Source organism: Phoxinus phoxinus, assembly GCF_949152265.1.
Source record: "Phoxinus phoxinus genome assembly, chromosome: 23".
In the NCBI taxonomy this organism is placed as follows: Eukaryota; Metazoa; Chordata; class Actinopteri; order Cypriniformes; family Leuciscidae; genus Phoxinus; species Phoxinus phoxinus.
This window is the reverse complement of record NC_136898.1, coordinates 28,683,917-28,700,523: the sequence shown is the minus strand read 5'-3', so window position 1 is coordinate 28,700,523 and position 16,607 is coordinate 28,683,917. Positions and strand designations below refer to the sequence as shown.

General features: G+C 36.6%; 1 long non-coding RNA gene across 1 annotated transcript; it reads left to right on the top strand.

The window, feature by feature from the left end:
- The first annotated feature begins 3,700 nt into the window (after positions 1 to 3,700).
- On the top strand, positions 3,701 to 7,108 carry LOC306991947. The gene is made up of 3 exons (XR_013796195.1): positions 3,701 to 4,789; positions 5,295 to 5,429; positions 6,550 to 7,108. It is a non-coding gene; the product is annotated as an uncharacterized lncRNA (long non-coding RNA).
- The last annotated feature ends 9,499 nt before the right edge of the window (positions 7,109 to 16,607 follow it).

Below are 16,607 nucleotides of genomic sequence, written 5' to 3'. Positions count from 1 at the left end.
TTTAAAGATAAATCTCTAGATGTGTCCAAATGTAGGCCCTTAAATTATAAATATTGTAGTTTTATGTATTGTATTTAAAGAGGTTTCACACACACTTTCAGTTGAAGTGTTCAATCCATTTGTTTCAACTGGTTTTGTAGAATTTTAACATGTTTGAGCAGTGTGTGTTTGTCAACAATCTGGCATTATCTAAACATGAACTATCGACGAAACGCGTTCTTGCCAACTAAACGAATGCAAGTGAGCCGCAGCGCTTATTCGCGATCCACCTCATTTTATTGTACGGTGAATTCAACCAGACATTCTGTTTGAAGCAAGACTCAATCATTTGTTACAGTTTTTTTTTGTGATTTGTATGGATGACACACAGCGACATCAGTATTATCTGTATAATGGGGTTTTACCCTGAAATCTCGTTTAATGTCGAGAGAGACCCGGCGCGCGCAGTGCAGGGAGACTAAATAAACTAAAATAAAAGAGATCCAGCGCGAGAGAGAAGCAAAGAAAATCTTAATTTATGTTGCTTTGAACTATTTTTGTTTTGTAGACTAGCCTACTGTTTTAATTGTTTATTTAGCTGCAATTTCTTTGGCAATACAGATTTAAAATGTCGCAAGAATAAGATTCTGTTTCTTACTTAGAAAATAAACTCTAACTCGATGCAACCCTGTTTTAAATAAATAAACTGCCCCCGACACTTTATTTAAACCTTGAAATGTCCAGGATCTGTTTTTAAAAATTTCTTCCTTTGCTATGGCGGGTATCAATTGTCAGTCATCTCAATTTCGTGGATGATTCACAAAACAATAATTTAGCAGATTAAAGATAGCTTCGTCATTTTCATTTTCTGACACGATCGGCTGGTAATCTTCCTTCATCAGTTTTGTCGTCTGTGCAGCGGCTCTACTGGAAAGTAGCAAATGTAGGCTATGTTGTAATGTGCCATTGATAATTAAACAAAACGCTTGACTTAAAATAAACAGTTACCTATCTAAGCATCAAGAATGGTAAAACATTTAACGCTGTCAGCCAAAGCTAGAGAGATTCGATCTCGCATCGCTTGAAGCTCCGTGAAGCTCGTGCTGTTGCGTTGTCCACTGCGCTATCGTCGGTCCGCTGATAAGACGTTGCTCTTGCAAAGCCTCATTGATGTAGCCTAATATTTTTCTATTTCAATGTTTTGTGTTGAATGTTTTCATTATTTATTAAATGTATTAGGCCTACATTTAATTTCAGTCTTGTGATTATATGAATTCATTTAACTACATGTTTAACTTGAATTGATCTGTTTTACCACATTTCAATCCTTCTCAATGAGCCGCGGCGCGGCGGCAGATTACGCAATAGAGAGAATAAACTTTTCGGGAACGGCGGCGGTAAAAGTCTCATTCTGGTTGAGTACCATCTGTACATTTAGGGCATAACATATCGCCGGCGTTGGGTCGTCTCTTCACAGGCGTCGAGTCGTCTCATCACAGGCGTCGAGTCGTCTCATCACAGGCGTTGGGGCATCTGAAGTCTCCATGAGAGGCTGGATACATAACTGGAGCTGACGAACTCTATTTATATCTATAACAACAAAAACAGGCAGATGGGAAATAATTAGTGTAGCTGCTATTCATAATATGAATGCATTTGATCTGATTTAACTGTAGTATAAAAGGTATGAGATGCATCATGTGAATGCTTGGCTAAAGAGATGCGTCTTTAATCTAGTTTTAAACTGGGAGAGCGAGTCTGAACCTCGGACAATATCAGGAAGGCTATTCCAGAGTTTAGGAGCTAGATGTGAAAACGCCCTCCCTCCTTTAGTGGACTTAGTTATCCTAGGTACGACCAGAAGCCTCGAATTTAGCGATCTTAAAGAGCGCGATGGATTATATGGCGATAGAAGATCTCTTAAATACACAGGAGCTAAACCATTTAGGGCTTTATAGGTCAGTAACAATACTTTGTAATTGATACGGAACTTAATAGGTAACCAGTGTAGAGATAATAAAATTTGTGTTATATGATCATATTTTCTTGACCTAGTAAGAACTCTAGCAGCTGCATTTTGGACTAACTGTAGCTTGTTTATTGAGGATGCAGGACCACCAGCTAATAAAGCATTACAGTAATCTAGTCTCGAGGTCATGAATGCATGAACTAACTTTTCTGCATCAGAAACTGATAGCATATTACGTAGCTTAGCAATGTTTCTAAGGTGGAAAAAGGCTGTTCTTGTGACATTTGAAATATGATTTTCAAAAGACAAGTTGCGGTCTAGTATAACACCCAGATCTTTTACTATAGAGGATAAAGTAACAGGACGTCCATCTAGATTAAGGTTGTATTGTAAGAGGTTTTGTGGGCAGTTTTTTGGACCAATCAGTAATACCTCCGTTTTCTCTGAATTTAATAGAAGAAAATTACTCGTCATCCAATATTTTATATCTTTAACACACTCTGTCATTTCAGATAATTTAGTGTTATCATCTGGTCTTGATGAAATATATAATTGAGTGTCATCAGCATAACAGTGGAAACTTATTCCATGTTTTCTTATAATATTACCAAGTGGCAGCATATAAATTGAGAATATCAGAGGGCCTAACACAGATCCTTGCGGCACTCCATAGTTTACTGACGTTATCTTTGATTTTTCCCCATTTAAATGGACAAAATGGTAACGGTCTGATAGGTACGATCTAAACCAGCTTAATGCCTGTCCCTGAACACCAGTGTAATTTTGAAGTCGATCTAAGAGTATTTTATGATCTATAGTGTCGAACGCAGCACTAAGATCGAGTAAAACTAGTATTGAGATACACCCTTGGTCAGAAGCTAAAAGTAAATCATTTGTAATTTTAACGAGCGCAGTTTCTGTGCTATGATGTGGCCTGAATCCAGACTGAAACTTTTCATAGATATCGTTTTCTTGCAAGAAAGAGCACAATTGAGCGGACACAACTTTTTCTAGTATTTTAGACATAAATGGAAGATTTGAAATGGGTCTGTAGTTTGCTAGGTTATTTGGATCTAATTGTGGTTTCTTAATAAGAGGTTTTATAACTGCCAGCTTGAATGTTTTTGGAACATGTCCTAAAGATAGAGACGAGTTAATAATATTGAGAAGAGGCTCTTCCACTACAGGTAACACTTCTTTCAGTAGTTTAGTGGGTATTGGATCTAATAAACATGTTGTTGGTTTAGATGCAGTGATAAGTTTATTTAGCTCTTCCTGTCCTATAGTTGTAAAGCGCTGTAGTTGTTGTTGAGGGGCGATAATTGAGGCTGAATCATAAGACGCTGTCAAAGATTGTACATTTACAATTGTGTTTCTGATGCTTTCTATTTTCTCAGTGAAGAAATTCATGAAATCATTACTACTAAAATGTAACGGAATATTTTGGTCAGGTGATGTCTGTTTATTTGTTAATCTAGCCACAGTGTTAAATAAAAACCTTGGATTGTTTTGGTTATTTTCTATTAGTTTGCGGAGATGCTCAGCCCTGGCTGCTTTTAGAGCCTTTTTATAACGTGACATACACTGTAAAAAGTGCTACACCCACAAAGTTGGTTTTATATACTTTAAATAGTTGTAATCTAGTTCATTTTATTAGTTTTATAAAAAAAAGTATCAAAATACTTCCTCTTGACTTAAAATATAGTAGTTTTTATATAACAATATATTTAAAATAAAACCAATGCAATTTATTTAGGTAGTGATTTGTATGTGGTTGTTGTGTACAATAAATGTTATAAAAGTGAGTTGACATACACAATTTATTTGAGCAGCTGTCGATGTGGCTGGTGCGTTCATAAAACGTAAATATTTTACATTTTGTATAAGTTGGCATCCCTTTTTCATTGGCGCGCACTTTGAAGAATACGAAGATGATTGGCGCGGACTTTCCCAGGCAGATGCACTATCTTCCTCGGCACCTCAACGGTTTGTTCGCTGCAGCGAATCTGTATTGGACTGTATAACACGGTAAGTTGAGCAAATTTAGCCGAATGACTGGTGATGTAAAGTCACGCGAAATCGCTTAACGTTAACGTTACTCCATTAGGGAGCTGAGGTTATAGGTTTGCAAATTGTACTGTAGCTAGCTATCCTGCACACATGGCAAGCTAAGATGGCTGCACAGCCGATCGACAGACAACAGCGGTTGAGACCGTGTTAATATACAATTACATTTTATACATTTTAAATTAAATTAAAAAAAAAGTGCTGTAGTCATGCCTAGTTATGTGTTTTAATGCACGTTTCTAGCAGCACCTGCTAACATCATCGCCACTGTAACAACATTTGTTTTTAAAAAAAGGCTGACGTAGGTAATAATTATTTGCACAAATGCCCTAGATTGCACATTAAATTTTGGGATCATATGCGATCGAAACGGTCGCAATTTCGAGCCTTCAGGCAATAGTTGTGCGGGCAAATAAGGGAAAGTAAGATGGTGTTTTATGGACAGCCGGCAAAACAAGGTAACGTTAGCCGTGTGTCAGAGATTCTGTTAGTAACGTTATACTTTTGCATTAGTAAAGCAGATACACAGATTAAACTGTAGAGATGTATGCTTATTAATCTGTCTGATTTTAGATATTTGATCCACGTTTTTTTTAATGCTGCATTGTCAATTAATGACAGAGTTTTGGTTGAAAAAAACAAAACAATTTCTAACCCATTTCTTAAATAAGTTACATTTACCACTGATTTTCAATCTTATTCTAACAAACATTTTCCTGGTCTTTAGATACCCAAGCGTGTTTGTTACCTGGGGTCTTCAAGCTTCACATCCAGGTAAGAAAAACTTCAGAATTTATACAAATACAGCTATAACTATTCACAGGTAAGTAACACATAGGTAAAATTCTTTCTACGTTTTTATGTACCAACCACCAATAGAAGGCAGATATGATCACCTTTTCTGTCTCCTCCCCACAACAAACAGTAAAAATCACCAAATAGAGCAGTTTATTATCAGTCAGTCTTTCTCTGAGGCAGTTTGGTAAGCTGTCAGTTGCCACTAACATTTACTCAACTGTTTTTCGGTGACCATTTAAGATCCTGACATGTGATGACTAAAATCCTTAATCTAGTTAAATATATTGTAGGACTAAAAACTACCAGGCTTTAAAATGTGTATCATAAAAATTAAATTGGAGAAAAAGTCAATTAAATGTGGCTCAAAGTATATAACTGTTTTTTGTTGACATTTTAATACAAAAAATTACATATTGCAAGAATGCTAGCTAAACAATGCCAGACTGAATGTAAAAATATGTTGTTTTGTCATCTTTTTAAGGCTACATCATCAAAATGGAGGCAGCTGTAAAATTTCGAGTCATCCTGGACAATAGAGAAAAGGAGAGAAGTGGTCCTGAGATGCCTGATTGAGTACATGGGGGAGAGACAGGAAGACCTTATCAGTGTCCACCACGTATGTATTGGGCTTAAAGCTACTTGTCTATTTGTCTGTCTGTCTGTCTCACTGAGCACAGGTATGTCTAAAAGACATCTTTTCAACATCTTTGTCACAAAAGTCGTATGTTGAAGAGACGTCCACTGAAGAGCAAGAATGAAAGTTATGACGTCTTTTTTTGACGTGTTCTGTCACCCGTACCATGGGTGCAGCAGCGTAATGATATGACGAAGCACTTGCCGTCAACAAACCAACGTGACGACCTGCTTGCACAAGAGCGTGCCTTGTAGCATGGAGACATTTGTGAGAGACAATTTAGATTACATTTACTTTGGTGCTGATCCCGAACCGTAATTATTTGGAAACCTAGTTTGCCGCCTAAAAACTACACAAACTTAGTCCCGGTCATGTTGGAAGTTACCGAGCTGGGGACTATTTTCAGGTGCTTCGTCATATCATTGTACGTCATATCACCCATGGTACGGCCGCACAGTTCCTTGATTCTTACGCCGGAATGAGAGTAGTTCCTAGCCATATAGGCTTGGAAAATCGCAACTTTTCATTTTCCGTCGATCTTAGTAGACGGTTTAACTATAGAAGAGTCAAGTTTTAAATAGGAAAAATATTGAAACTCGTTGGTCATTTTGAAAGAAATGCTACTGGACTCATCAGAATCAATGATCTATGCTAAGCTATGTTAAAACTGGTACCGTCAGACCCGGAGTTCGGCTGAATGGATTCGAAAACGGTAAAACTCAACTGTTTAACTCTGGGGGAGTTGTAAAATGAGCCTACTTCCAAAAAAAGTGGAGTATCCCTTTAATAAACAGTAATATGATGAGTAATGGGATAGGCAAGGACAATTGCATTGTTTTATTGTAATGCATCCTTTGAACCAGAATAAGACAACACTCATGCTACAGTAGATCATGATAGTTTAGTACCCACACTCAATGGCATTGTCATGGTAGACTTCACTCTGGTCACATGCTCTAGTCACAGTATCAGTCTAGTATCCACCACCTTAAGCAACAAAAGTACAATTTTAACTTTGTGTCTTCTACCTGTCAGCTATATTCATCTCATTACCTGTTTGTCTGACCAAACTATTGATTCTTTTTTTTATCTCCTCCAATAGAATCGTGCTGAAACAGAGGTGCATGCTGAGCTTGGCAGTTGCCCACTGCAAATTTACATGTGCCATCATCCCGACACGATTGGTATTATCATAGAAGGACAGCGCGTGGTCAGAGATGTGTCAAACCTGTTGAAAGCATGCTGCCTCCTGTTTGGACATACCTATGCTCTCGACCTCAAGTATCCCTCAAAATTGGTGTATACTTTTGAGATCAGAGGCTTTTTGTGGGATTGGACCCCATGCGATTTTTACCTTAAAGCATGTTCCTTTAAGACTCAATTGACAGGTACAAGTTGGTCAGGTAATATAATTTCCATGGTTATTTTTGTTCAAAATAGAGAAATACTGTAATAATGTTTGACATTGCAGTTCCATTGTGATACAATGTGATTTTATGGCTCACATTTAACTTTATCCAAACATTGCAGATTGAGCAGTTTTGATATTTCAATGCACTTATACAGTGTTTGTTTTATATTATAAAATGTGCGGGCACATTTATTTGCTGTTTTGTACTAAAAGTGACACTGGTTGACATTAAATAAATGTTATTGTCTTCAATCTATCTTATCATCATCTTTTTCTTCTTCAATTGAATTTGTAATTGTTATTGACAAATTCTAAAGGGATTCAGTGCTTAGAATAGACATTTAGATTTATTTTCTGAGGTTATAGCCAGGACTCAATTAAAATGTTTATTCACATATGATTAGGTTAATTTGACTAAATTCATAAAACCTAATTAAAATGAGTAGAGGTTACTTGTAGCAACTCATAAATACATTACCTGTACCAAGAAAAGTAGGTTTATCTAACTGAGTAATACTAGTATTATTAGTTAACTCAACTTGATTTTATTGCATTCATATTAAGTAATGTTACTGTGTTCAATATACTTAAAAAAGGCTGCAAATTGACTCAACCTAAAACATCCAATGCAGCCACTTGCCTCATTTTTTATAAGTTAGATCTAGGTATTACTTTTTACAGTGTACTGTCTTTCCACGCGATTCTAAAGACCTCTAAATTAGTTTGTTTCCATTTGCGCTCTAAGTTACGAGTTTCTCTCTTGATAACATGCGTAGCACTGTTGTACCATGGTGCTTTAGTTTTCTCTCTAACCTTTTTTAATCTAATTGGTGCAACAGTTTCTAATGTACTAGAGAAAATGGTGCTCATACTGCTAGTCATTTCCTCTAGCTCATCTGTTTGTTTGGGTTCACTGAGGAGCTGAGACAGATCAGGTAAGCTATTCAAGAATCTATATATAGTAGTTGGAAGGATTGTTCTACCTGGTCGATAACGCGGCGCAACATGACACATTTCAGCCGTACGTAGTATGCAAGTTACCATGTAATGATCAGTGACATCATCACTTTGCGGTATAATATCTATATCGGTTGGATCAGTTCCATATGATATAATTAAATCTAGAGTATGATTAAGACGATGAGTGGGACCACTAACGTTTTGCTTGACCCCAAAGGAGTTTAATAAATCTGTAAACGCAGCCCCTAACGCATCATTTGTGTTATCAACGTGTATGTTGAAATCTCCAACAATTATTGCCTTATCGACATTGACTAATAGATCTGAGAGAAAATCTGCAAACTCTTTTAGGAAATCAGCGTAGGGCCCTGGCGGTCTATATACGGTAGCCAAGGCTAGAGATAATAGGGATTTCTTTCTTACATCTGGGAGCGTAACATTTAATACAAGTACTTCAAACGAATTATACCTGTGACCTGTTTTCTGAGTAACATTAAGAATATCTCTATAGATTGTTGCAACACCGCCGCCACGACCAATCAGACGGGGCTCATGCTTATAACCGTATCCTGGTGGAGTGGACTCATTAAGACCGAAATAATCATTTGGTTTAAGCCAGGTTTCAGTAAGGCAGAGTACATCGAAGCTATTATCAGAGACCATTTCATTTACAATAACCGCCTTAGGTGTAAGCGATCTAATGTTTAGAAGACCTAGCTTTAGAAATTGTTTTTGTTCACTAATATTGAGATTTTCTGGTTTAATCACAATTAGATTTTTCTTAGATCCTGCAGTATATTTATTGTTTGGCCTCACTAAACGAGGAATAGACACAGTTTCTATAAAGTGTTCTACACTGGTACTTATATCAATTAATTTGGGACAGCAAAGAATGTGATTTGGACTTTGACTTACTAGTCATATGGTGTGTAACGTCTTTGAGATGTTGTCCGACAGAACAGCCGCTCCGATTCAGCGCAGCCATCAGCAGGGCCGCATTAAGAGCTCACTGGGCCCCGGGGCTATGAGCTATTGGAGGCCCCCTAAAATTTAATCAAATTAAACATTCTCTTTTTTTAAAACTTGTTTTATTAGTTTCAATATTTTAACTTTATGCACATTGCATCAACCAAAAATTTTATTAAATGCAACAGTCTCAGACTTGAAGAAAATTGTTGAACATTTAACCAATTTCTGCACATTCCACCATATTTTAACAAAATAAACAAAGTCCTTTTTCTGTTAACTTATATTTCTGCATATTCCAGCATATAAAATGCACATATTTTTTTTGTAAAATCCTCTATTTGATTAGATGTAAATAAAATACAGCAATAAAATAATTAAAATGAAAGTCTCTCATGACTGTATACCAAATTATTAACATTTACGTCTTTTAACATTAAAGTGCAGATTAGTTTTGTTTTTGTAAATCGTCAGACATGTTTTTACCATTTCATTAAGTTTTGCTTTGTAGAAAGCATTTCTTTAAAGTGAATTTCGTTTTGTATAAATTGTATCTTAATTTTAATAAATATTTAATCAACCAATTGCATGTATTTAATAAATAAAAAGCAAATATAGCAGACAATATAATAACCGTGACATTGAGGCGCTAGCGCGCCGCGTTTACTTGCATTGCATTGTTAAAAGCCTTTCTTTAAAGTGAATTTCGTTTTGTATAAATTCAATTGTATCTTATTTTAATAAATGTTTCATCAACCATTTGCATGTATTTAACAAATACAAGGTAAATATATAGCAGACAATATAATAACCGTGAGATGGAGGAGCCGCGCGCCGCGTTCACTTTCACTTTCATTGTTAACTAGCGCGCACCTCATAAATGAATGAAACTCAGCGTAGGCCGATGTCTCATACATTAGCATTAAATATCTTTGCTGCATCCTTTCTAGAACAGACAAGGGCTTGAATGAACATAAGAAGGAATGTTGTAACAAGCGGTATTACAAATTCACAATGTCACATTAACATTAGCTTCTAGTGGGAAAAAAAGAAAGAATACATTTTACATAAAATCCAGTGCTTTCAAAGCATTACATGTTTTCATTTCTTTGTTGTTTTTAGTTTGTTCCGAAAGATGTACATATAATGTAAAGTCATTTATAAAATGTGGAAAATTTGGTTTACTTTGAGCCCACTTCTTTTTATGTATATGGTATTTTCCCAATATAACAGATAACTATAGCCTAATATGTTGTTCTTTACATTCCAAATTGTCATTTGGAATTGTCATTTGGAATTGTTACATTCCAAATTGTTATTCTTCTTAGTATAAAAAAGCACATAAAAAACACAAATTTCCATCATACACTTTTAGAATAAATGCATTTGATATACCAAATTCAAACGTGACGTTTCAATTCACCCTGCCGCCCACGGGGGTTTGATGGACAGGCGATCTGACCAATCATAACGCCGAATCCGAAATTTAGTCCGGCAGCAAAGCAGTCAGTAGAAAGTTAACGTCTTTGGACTTGAACTTGAAAAACGGTATTGTTTAAATTACTTAAATGACAATATTTGAAAGTTGAGACTTTGTTTCATGTCAAAAGTAAGCTGGTCTCTCGTCTGTCAGCGCGTAGCCTACTAGTCTGTGCCCCGCGATGTATTTTTCACTGCGTGAGAACATGTGTGGCGTGACTCGTGAGAGCGAGAGCCTGGCTTATCACACACAGAAGGCTGGTCTTTGCGAATGGTCAATTACTTTAATAATAATGATTGATAGTGATGATTCCATGATAATGCATGAAATTTATGGTAAAGCATCACTAAATAACAGGGCTAATTTGTGGGGGGCGTGGTGAGGCTTTGGCAATCAGCGTTACCGAATCCGATGGATAGTCAATCTGCTCCACGGCCAATCACGGGCCCCCTCCTTGCTCGGGCCCGTGGCTTTAGCCCCGCCTTGCCCTGTTGTTAATGCGGCCATGGCCATCAGCACGGTAGAGCCTAGGTCGCTCCCAAAACAGATTCCAATTATTTACAAAGAGCAGTTTCTCTTCATTACACCATGACATTAACCATTCATTTAGTGCAAATATCCTTCCCTTTCACTCCATACACTTGATTTGTTTTGATTATGGTTGGCATCACCTCTTTCAATCTGTTGGCTAAAACTTTTGTTAAAATTTTCAAATCTGTATTCAGCATTTAGGTCTACTTTTTCTCCTTTTCTTTTATATATCAGCTTAATTAATCCCATCCCCATTCTCTGGTTAATTTCCTCTTTCTTAAAAATCTCTTCATAGACTTATTTGAAAATACCAGTTAAAAAATCCTTAAAAGTTATGTAAAATTAATTCCCTAAACCATCAATGCCTGGACTTTTCCTTTTATTCAGTTCACTTATTGCTCTTTTTATCTCTTCTTCCCTTATCTTTTGCTCACACTCTTTTTTTGTCATCCTCTCCTACTTTTGTCTTTATTTGTTTCAATAATTCTAGTTTTTCTTAATCTTTTACTCCTTCTGCTTTAAATAGCTTTTCATAATATGCTTTTATTGCTTTTAATATCTCCTCATTTGTTTCCACTATCTCTCCATCTTCCCTTTGTATTCCTTTAATTGTTTGTGACCTTCCCCTTCTTCTTTCTAAGTCAAAGAAAAACTTTGTACATTTCTCTCCTTCAACCATATATTTTGCTTTACTTCTCAAACTCGCACCTTTACATTTACTCTCCTCCATTTTCTTTCGATTTTCTTCCATAACTATTACGTTTTGTATATTTACTTCCCTCTTGTTTAACTCTTCTTTTAACGTTTCCTTATATCTTTTTATTTAGCTTTTTTAACTCTCTGAACCAATTTGCTGTATTTTATTGAATATTTCTTTATTTCATATTTTACATTTTCCCACCATATTCTTTTATCTTCTAAGTACATCCCATCCTCTCTTTCTTCTTCTATTAATTTTTCGATCCCTAATCTATAACTTTCGCTCTTTAAAATCTCTGTATTTAAAATCCAAACTCCAGGCCCTTTATCCTCTGTTTTAAAATCCATTTTCATTACAATCATCTTATGATCGCTCAAAGAGTTTTCTTTGTAAAATATATCCCCAATAAAATATTCTAAACTTCTTGTGCTTAAAACATAGTCAATTTTAGTTTGACATAAGAAATTCATAACTAGTTGTTTTCGAGAAAATTCTCTTTTTCTTTCATTTTTCTCTCTCCACACATCAATTAAGCTTTTTTCTTCCATCAGCATTTTAAGTTCTTTTCTCCCCATATCTGTTTTAAAAACCATTCCATCTGCCATGTCTATTTTATTAAAAACTGTATTAAAATCTCCCACCATCATTACGGTCTCCCAAACTTTCCATTAAATCTCTTAAAGCACTAAAATAGTTCTTCTTTTCTTTTTCTTCAGTAGGTGCATGTACATTAATCAAAGTAAATGTTCTATCTTCATATCTTATTTCAACAGCAATACATTTTCCTTTTCCATCATCATATATTTCTTTAACCTCAATATCCTTCTCCTTTCTTACTAAAATAGCAACTCCTCTTCTTCCATCCCCATTATTAAAATATATTTATCCACCCCACCTCTTTTTTAAATCTTCCATAATTTCATCTTTCCAATTTGTTTCCTGTAATACAATAACATCTTCTTTACACAACTCTTTTACTCTTTCAAATTTTTCCCTGTTCAGTAGACCTCTTGCATTAAAAATCACCAAATTCAAAACCATAAATGAAATTTCTAAGAGTTTAAAAGACATCATTTCACAATTCTTCTTCTTCTTCTTCTTCTTCTTCTTCTTCTTCGATACATTTTAAAACCTCAAATCTGTTCGTACATTTGATTTCTTTTATTATAAATCTTTTGGCATTTTCTAAATTGGGTGTTACCTTCTGCGTTCTTCTTCTTGTCACTCCAGTTAAAGGTAGGGTAGGTAGGATTTATATAAAAACTTTTTACCAAATTTGATTAAACTTTCTATATATATCAATGCATAATTAAAATGTAAGTACTCTGATAAAAAGAGTATAAAAATCGAGTGACTCTAGACCGTTTAATCTTCATTAAACACAGCTCATTATTTCCATTCGGGACGAATCACAGGATTGGCTTGCGCGACTGTCACTCTCCGTCGCCATGACTACCGCCGCTATTACTGGCTCCGCCCACGTGCGCGCAGTCGCGCACCCGTTTTTAGGTGGGAGTGAATGGAATTAATGAGCTGTGTTTATTGAAGATTAAATACACTAGAGTCACTCGTTTTTTTTTTACTCTCTATTTCAGAGTACTTGCATTTTAATTATGCATTGGTATATAAAGACAGTTTAAACAAATTTGAATAAAAGTTTTTTTTAGACAATTCTGACCTACCCTACCTTTAATTCCGTGTCCTTTCTTTTGCCCTCTAGTCCATTTTCTTTTTCTTTTTCTCTGTCTTTTTTCAACCTTTTACTCCTTTCATATCCCCTTTTGTTTAACGGTTCCATTGTCTTTGTTGATGTGTCCATTTGTGTCCTTCTCTCGTGCTCCATCTCCTCCTCCTCACCTCCAATCTCCTGTTCATTGTCCTCTTCCGGCTCTTCTTCGATCTCCTCTCCTTCCACTTCTTCCTTCTGCTGTTCTTCTGACTCACTTGATTCCTTCGTTTCATTAGTTTCATTCTGCATCTGCCTTCCCTCCTCGTGTTCCTGTTGTGTCTCCTCTTCTCCTCCTCCCATCCAACATTCACACTTATTTAAAACTTTAAAACAGTCTGGGCACTTGACAGCTTTGCAGTCCCTCGCGAAGTGGCCCTGTTCCTCGCATTTGAAGCACGTAAAGTTCGGACAGTCTTTGATGATGTGCTCCGGACTCAAACACAGCCGACAGGTTTTAACCTGCCTGCTGTGAATAATCCTGAAGTACTGAGTTCCTTCCGCTGTCTCAAACCGTGCACTATATGGTAGCGAGGCCACTTCGTTAGGGAATTTTACTTTCACAAAGCGCGTTCCATCTTCAATGTCTGTGCCCGGGTAGACTCTCCTTCTTATTTGCGAGATGGGGAGTACTCCCCACCCCTCCAGCATGTCCACAATAATGGCGTCATCTAGGTAGGCCGGCAGATGCATCATTGAAACCACAAACACTCTGTCCTTTAGTTTCTTGACTTCTCACATCTTTCCTTTAATTTCTAGTCCGTTTAATAGTTCATCACGTGTTTCTTCTGTAGCTAAAGTCACTTCATATTCTTTATTCTGTTTAGGTCGTACTGCCAATATTTGATCAAGTCCCAGCTGCTCCGTTAAAACTTTGATAACATCCTCTGCTTTTCCGTCCGGCACCTCTGCTAAATCCACCGTTATAGTTGCTTCCTTTGCGTAAATCCGCGTCCTTTCTGTTCTGTTTTTGTCTTTTCTTTCTCGTAATCCTTTATCCATGCTAGGGTCTTGTATCCGACTTGATCCTCCTGCCATATCCATGTCTTTACCATGTAATCCGTCCATTTTGTATAAAAAAAAGAAAAAAGAAAACTCCCCAGACAGCCTAGGCTGCTGGGAAGTGTTTGTAGGGTAAATGCCTCGGACTCTGGGTCCGTATGAATTAACTCAAATGATCCATAGGGAATTTTAATAACTAATCATGAATATGATTAATATTTTGCATATTACAGTTACATTAAATTATCGAAATTGAAAATGTATAGATTATATGAATATATGAATAATCGATCACAACGTCTTATAATTCCTCATTCATATATCAATAATCATATCAATTCATATATCAATAATCTTATTTAATTTCGATTATGAGATAACCTTTAAGGGAAATTCATGTAATGATCAAATAGGTGTTTATCCCGCAAAAACCATCAAAGATCACCCATCAACCTCTCAGTAAAGCCATCCCTCCTCATAAACTCCGAGAAACATTAACTTCCAGCCGGGAACATTAATTTTCCGGTGTTTATAAAATTGAAACTACTTAATGTAGTAAATAATGAGCGCGGGTAGCTCTTTGATCTATCTCATTGACTTGTAATTATGCACATTTACACAAAAACAGTCATATAATATATGGTTTTAATAAATTCAAAACTACAGAATATAGACTAAGTACTACACAAGATACACGGTTATATGTCTATGTACATACAGGTGAACAATAAGATAAACGGATAACAAAATGAGAGAGGGAGAGTTGGAGAGAGAGAGAAAGAATGCTCTGAGGAGGGGCGCGCGCCGGAGCACGCGCTGAGGTTTTAAGGTGAGAGAGAAAATGATCAGAGTTGACCATGGAACAACAACATCACAGAAACCTTGAGAGCCATCAAAATGCATCGAACCTTAAAACATTAAAACTCGTTAGAGTTGATACTTGCACAGTTCTTTGTGTGAGTGTGGCTGAGTACAGCCTGCGTGTGGCCTCCTCGGAGCAGAGTGCGCGCGCTCGTGTCCGCGGGAGATTCGAAGGTCTCTTGTTGTGGAGTTGCCGAAGGAATAATTCAGGGTAAGTTCGTTTCACTCTTAGGTAGAAGCGAACAAAGTAGAATTTGAAAATGAAACAAAAGACTGAGATAAAGAAAATAAAAGAAGACGCAAACTCCTGGAGGAGTTCAGGATCGGAGACTTCACATGATGAGCAGACGATGAAGGCAGGAAGAGCAGAAGAATGAGGAGGAGCCTGTATGGGTCCCGCCTTCGTTTGGCGCGAGTAGTCAATAACCTTCAGTGTTTCGAAAGCAAGAAACTCTCTTTGTCTTGTCGAGAAGACCCCCGGCTGTGTAGATTTATGACAGAGATTTGGGCTTAGTCATTTCTACGACTGAAAAGGATTCACATAGTAATAATCATATCATTGCAGTCTATTATCGAGATTCAACTCCGTTAGGTCTCAAGATTTAAAATGGTATCAAACACATCCGGTTATGGTTACAGGAATACAACGTTTGATTATTATGCATTAGTATAGACATTTAAAGTTCGATTAATGTTACACTAGGACATATATATGCTTTCCTATGGTTTATGAACACATCTTAACACAAAAAGGAATATATTTATTACATTTAAGAGTGACTATGGTAGCAGTCCTTTTCTTTGTGTGAAGACATGTGGGTGTCTTGGTGTGAGGAATGTGGGGGTGTCACGTTACGTGTCTCTTTGTGTGTGTGTGTGTGTGTGTGTTGGAATGGACGAAAGAGACAACGCTCTCGTCTGGTCACACAACGAATGAAGTGTTTGCGAGAATCACGATTCACTAATTTGACCAGATGTCATAGTCAATGTTGCTACACGTTTAAAACAAAAAATAAAACAAAAAATAAACAAAAAACTGTATTAAACAAAGCAAAAATAGAAAAAGCAAAATGGTGAGCCTCCCTCACCCACTGCAGCCAAACACTTCCTGACACCAGCTACACTCTAGCGCCCTCAAAGTGGTATGGCCGTAAGCGAAATCTGTTGCCGAAAACGGCCTCTTGAAAAGGTTAAAACATTATCAAAGTAAACCAAAAAGGCTTACAGCACCTGGTATTCCCAGGCGGTCTCCCATCCAAGTACTAACCAGGCCCGACCCTGCTTAGCTTCCGAGATCAGACGAGATCGGGCGTTCTCAAAGTGGTATGGCCGTAAGGCAAGGCAAGGCAAGTTTACTTATATAGCACATTTCATACACAATGGTAATTCAAAGTGCTTTACATAGAATAAATTTAAATAATCAAAAGAAATAAGAATAATTAAAACAGTTTAGAATAAAAAATAAAATAAAATACAGTGCAAACAGTCGGACGCACAGTGGCACAGTTGGATCCAGTTGATCC